This window comes from Salvelinus fontinalis, chromosome 12 (assembly GCF_029448725.1).
Source record: "Salvelinus fontinalis isolate EN_2023a chromosome 12, ASM2944872v1, whole genome shotgun sequence".
In the NCBI taxonomy this organism is placed as follows: Eukaryota; Metazoa; Chordata; class Actinopteri; order Salmoniformes; family Salmonidae; genus Salvelinus; species Salvelinus fontinalis.
Window position 1 is genome coordinate 9,352,769 of NC_074676.1, and position 6,341 is coordinate 9,359,109.

A 6,341-nucleotide genomic window follows, 5' to 3' on the forward strand; every position below is an offset into this window, starting at 1 on the left:
TAGGTCTAGAAGGATGAGAGCAGAGGAGAGAGAGTTAGCTTTAGCAGTGCAGAGCGCCTCCGTGACACAGAGAAGAGCAGTCTCAGTTGAATGACTAGTCTTGAAACCTGACTGATTTGGATCAAGAAGGTCATTCCAAGAGAGATAGCAGGAGAGCTGGCCAAGGACGGCACGTTCAAGAGTTTTGGAGAGAAAAGAAAGAAGGGATACTGGTCTGTAGTTGTTGATATCGGAGGGATCGAGTGTAGGTTTTTTCAGAAGGGGTGCAACTCTCGCTCTCTTGAAGACGGAAGGGACGCAGCCAGCGGTCAAGGATGAGTTGATGAGCGAGGTGAGGTAAGGGAGAAGGTCTCCGGAAATGGTCTGGAGAAGAGAGGAGGGGATAGGGTGAAGCGGGCAGGTTGTTGGGCGGCCGGCCGTCACAAGACGCGAGATTTCATCTGGAGAGAGAGGGGAGAAAGAGGTCAAAGCACAGGGTAGGGCAGTGTGAGCAGAACCAGCGGTGTCGTTTGACTTAGCAAACGAGGATCGGATGTCGTCGACCTTCTTTTCAAAATGGTTGACGAAGTCATCAGCAGAGGGGGGAGGAGGGGGAGGAGGATTCAGGAGGGAGGAGAAGGTGGCAAAGAGCTTCCTAGGGTTAGAGGCAGATGCTTGGAATTTAGAGTGGTAGAAATTGGCTTTAGCAGCAGAGACAGAAGAGGAGAATGTAGAGAGGAGGGAGTGAAAGGATGCCAGGTCCGCAGGGAGGCGAGTTTTCCTCCATTTCCGCTCGGCTGCCCGGAGCCCTGTTCTGTGAGCTCGCAATGAGTCGTCGAGCCACGGAGCAGGAGGGGAGGACCGAGCCGGCCTGGAGGATAGGGGACATAGAGAGCCAAAGGATGCAGAAAGGGAGGAGAGGAGGGTTGAGGAGGCAGAATCAGGAGATAGGTTGGAGAAGAGACTTTATATATGGAGTGTGCAACTTTCTTTATTTTAATATAAAGTATTTAAGTAAAAATACGTTAAAGTACTGTATCTGTACTTTACTATTTATGTTTTTGACATATTTTACTTTTACTTAACAACATTCCTAAAGAATATGATGTACTTTTTACTCCAAACATTTTCCCTGACACCCAAAAGTACTCATTACATTATGAATGCTTAGCAGGACAGAAAATAGTCCAATTCCCACACTTATCAAGAGAACATCCCTGGTCATCCCTACTGCCTCTGATCTGGCGGACTCACTAATCACTAAACACAAATGCTTTGTTTTTAAACGATATCCGAGTGTGACCCTGGCTATCCGGTTTGCTTAATTTAAGGAATTTTAAATTCATACTTTTACTTTCCATACTTAAGATGCTATAATAAATAGATAATTGCGATCTTCAGATTTATTTGAGTAGTGAGAATTTATTTGCCGTGCATATATGCTGATAAGTTGAATATGAAACTAAAGTGAATTTTTTCCCAAAGGCGTCTGTGGCATCAGCTGCGAACGTTCCACACAGATGTTCAATGAGCGATCGAGTTCTACTAAGCTCACTAGGCCTACTCTCATTTTAATAAATTCAAAACCACTACTGTAATGAAAATAAAAGCCAGTAAACTGAATAACTATTGTCAAACTATTATTTTTATTAAATTGTTGAATTAGTCCTATTATATTTAAAGTTACATTTCATGCCTATTCAAGTGGATTTGACAAACTTTTATGATGTGGACGGACGGCTGCTATGACATAATGTACATGATGTCATAATGAAGCATTCTTTTGTTAAAATAAAACATTCCATAGATAGGTCATTAACGCTCTTCTTGAACTGAGGTAGGACCTATAATTTAATGAAATAATCTCAAATGCATTACTTTTATTTTATGAGATCTTAAATTTGATCAATAACTGTCAGAAACTGTTATGTTTTGTGATTTGTGACTAGGTCTTGTTGTCTTGTGTTTCTGTTTTCAAGAATATATTGTTGAAACTGTATAGTCAAATCCTACGTGTGCAAATTATCTGGAAGTCCAAATTGAAGGTAGGCCTTAGTCTGTAAATCCTAAATATTTATGAATTTATGAACATTTGGCAGGAATTGGAATGTCCTTTGAAAGTGGAAAAACACACATTTATAGTAACAACTTTGATCAAAATCTATTGTAATTTATTCTATATTCTTATTCTCAAACATGCTTTTTGTTGCTGTTTGCTCCTCCACTGTGACTCTCACAGCCATGAAAGACAGAGGGAAGTTCAGGACTCGGACACAAGAGACCAGTCAGAACAGTTCTGAGAACAGTCTGACAGACATCCTCAGTGTCCGGAGTGCCAGTGATATTGTCCTACAGCCAATGCCACCAGGGAGAAAGAATAGCCGATCCCACTTCCACAACATGGATGGGACTAAAGAGAGGGCTGACATGGGAAGGCTTCCAATGGCCACTCCACCCATCAGGCTCCCAATGCTCACTGTGACCTCTCTCAATGTCCAAAGGATCAAAAACACCCCCAAGGTGCCTCGCATGCCTCGTCTGCAGCTGGAGGGACAGATGGGTAGCAAGTGTCTGGGTCCGGTCTTAACCAAAACCGGAGGGAGCACATATACCTCTAGCCACAAGCAGGAGCCAGAGGTTAAATCCAGCAGACCACAGACACCAGGAAGCATCCCTAAGAGGCCCAATGTATGCTCCACTGCAGCCAAGGCAGTAGCTCCTTTATCTGGGACTCCATGCAGCCAGTCTGAGGTCAGGATCCAGGCCAATCCTCTCCAGACGTCTAACATCCAGGACCAAAGTCCCCGCTCTCCTCCTGCTCAGGCCAGACGGTCTCTGTCCGACGGCAGCCTCTTGCAGCCGCCATGTTCTCCTGTGGATTTCCTCCAGCCGGAGGTCCAGGCCAGCAGAAGCCTGGCACGACCCAAGACGGGGATAGCTAGGATAACAAGACATACTGACGGCAGCACTCCGAGGTTCCCTAACCAGACCTTAGAGCTTATAAACTCCATGGGTAGGAGGGAGAGCACCAATTCTTTCACTGTGCTGCCAACCATTGCAGTGTCAGCCTCACCTGCCCAGATGGCCATCCCATTGCCTACCCCAATGGTCAGCCATGTGCCTGACCTTCTGGTGCCTACTCCATCTGCTTCTCCGGTTCCTTCCAGCCGAGTGCCTGCCCCACCTGCCTACCCAGTGCCAGCCCGGCCAGCCAACGCCAGATCACGGCGTGTGTCCAAGAGGATCCAGCTCTTACAGATCCGGTCTGCTATGCTGGACCAGCAGCTACAAGAACAACTGGGTGACAAACAAATCATATTACCTTCTGAGCCCCTGTCCTTCAGTAGCACTGAGAGGATATTCCTCTGTGGTCCACCTTTAATCTGCCAGCCAGCTAACGTAGGCGGAGATGATGGCTGTCACCCCCTGCCCAGACCTACGCCCAGCCACACATGTCGCACCGACCACACCGCTTTACTGACCAGTAGGAGAGCCATGCAGGCGGGCGAGAAGTGCCCCTTTGAAATCCTCTTGACCCCCTTGGCCCCACTGGCGGAACAGCCTCCTATCAAGCGGTGGCACATGCCCGCCTCCCGTGCCAAGGCCAAGCGGGAATGGGAGAATAGCCAACGAGGGCGCAGTAAGAGAGTGAAGCCCATTCACTGGGATGTTAACTTTAAGTCTGGGCCTTTCTTCCATGTGTGTGTCTCTCCATCACTGCCCTCGATCTTGGAGGTGGATGAAGAGTCTCTTTCTGAAGAGATGGAGCAAAGCAAATTGTAGGGGGTCGCGCAAACACACACACCTTCATTTTATTACCTTTATTTAAATAGGCAAGTTAGTTAAGAACAAATTCTTATTTACAATGACGGCCTACCCCGGCCAAACCCTAACCCGGACGGCACTGGGCCAATTGTACGTCGCCCTATGGGACCAGTGCCTTAGACGGCTGCGCCAATTGGGAGCCCTATTGAGACCTCATGGCCTACCATGGACCAGAGAGGATCAGCCAGCATCATCCCAGCGTCTGCTCTGCCTGCCATCCTAGTACCTCCACTGCCCTTTCAACCACAAACCACAAAGGTGACAGAAATGATTCAGCGCCCACCGATCCAGGCTGTTGTGCATAAGCAGCAGCAGCAGCTACTTTCAGAAGTACTGTTGGAACAGACTTTTCCTATGAGATCCAACAGGAGCCACAAGCTGTCAAAGTACTTTCATCCCTGCTGCTTTCATCCCTGCTCATCCCTACGCGGTAACCAGGTCTCTCTTGCCGAAAGAACCCACTTTTGCAAGAAAGACCTGGATAGTGCCACATAACACAACACCTATATAATTCTTCCTTTTATACAAATAAAAATTACCCCTTTATCTGGAATAGATGTAGTGTTGCCTTGCATCTGTGAAATGTGAATGACATTTGCTTAGCCTTCAAACTGTGCTTCGTTTAAAATACCGTTGGTTGGACTGCGAGGCAGTGACTGTATCGTTTTTCTTTTGATCTGAAGCCACTGTACGACACATCGTGTCTCATCCTCCGTCTTTTGAATAAAGCTTCCTCGGCATGATTTTATTATAACATTATCCATGTGTATTTTTTCTTGCAACACTCACAAACAAATGTTGATCCCCATGTAATGACAAATGATATTCCACACAGGGGGCACTAAAGGTCTGTAACGAAAGGTGGTTGAACACATTGTACCTTGAACGCCATCAACTTGCTCACAGCCTCAAATATTTAAATGACAGAAAAGGTCATATCTGCTCTCACACAGTACATTAATAGATGATGATCCCTTGGGTTTTTCACAGTCCATCAAAATAAATAATTTTTGGCAATTTATGTATTGTTGTCTAAGGTTCATTCTGAAACGCATTCTCTCCACCAAAGCCCAAAGCTTACTAGCATTATAAAGATATCACTCAAGTTTAAGAGGTGTTACCGCATTTTTGTAGAAATTTATATGGGGGCCAGTGCAAAGACTCACATTGCACTGTAAGATCAGTCATGCATCCTACCCAGATTCTCTCTAGAAACATGCATGAGAAAGCTATGATTAAGCAGAGAAGTATGGATGTATCAATTGTTCTAGAACTGGTTCAAGAAAGAAGAGCGAGAGATAGAGAGCAAAGCATAGAAGGATGTTGGGTTACATATGAAAACTTTCCATCATACTCTCAGGAAAGTTAGGTTAGTTAGAATACATGTGATTGTGCGTCACCATAACTGAAACATGGCCTTCTTTCTTTCACGGTTTCACGTCATGGTGCAAGTATTTGCATAACTGGGAAACCTTTGCATACATTTCAATTTCCCTGGCCGGCAGTGAAGGGGTTAATCAGCTGTGTGGTCTCAGTTTACGCTCACTAGCAGAATCTGTCTGCCACAGCTGCTGCGCTAAAGCTAATCTTCTATCACAGAGAGCGATGACAACCAGAGGTGTTTCCAGTGGCCAACAACACAGAGCAGGTTAGAGAAGCTTCAAACTTAACCACGCACGCACGCACACAGTATGCTAATGAATATTTAGATGCACTTGCAGGCACATACAGTATGAAAGTAAAACAGCAATGTCTGAATGCCGAGGTGAGAACGCAGCCCGGGGCATTCCATTGTTCTCCACCAGCATTTAAGAGTTAAGTACTGTTCAAGGTATGAGCATGTGCACTGGCCATTCAGCAGGGTCAGTGCAATAACAATGAACATTAGTTCATACACTAATTGTGTGCAGCGCTGCAAGCATGTGTCTTATTTAATCTTATTCAATGATATTACTACATGTTAAAGAGCACGAGTGTCTTATTTAATCTTATTCAATGATATTACTACATGTTAAAGAGCATGAGAGTGTGGAGACCAACGCCAGGTTGGATGTGCTATTACTACATCTAAATGTAGCTTTTTTCATCACTAGGTGAGCAATTATGACATAATAGAGCCTGGCCTCTGTACCAACACTTCATATGGAAGTGTATGAAGTCTGTAGGTCAACACTTCCTCTAAAGCTGAATTGATGTAAGTGATAAGGGAGCTGGTTGCCTTATTTTTGATTCCTTCCTAAATGTAGGCCTCGTTGGCACAATGCTGGAGCTGATTTGTCAAGTGAGCTCAAGACTACAGCGCTCACTCCTACGCTAAGCCTAAATAAATCTATGCTAATCCATGTTCCTATGTGTGTTTCTATGCATCACTGTCAAAAGGTGTGATTTCTTCTCGTATGAGTAAAGAATTGGAGTATCGTATTACCAGAGTACTGAATATATTGCAAAATATCACATATAATACAATTCCAATGCCATAATTAGTCAAGCATTAATCTGTGGCTGTGGTTGTGTGTGGCTCTGAGTGTCACGCCCTG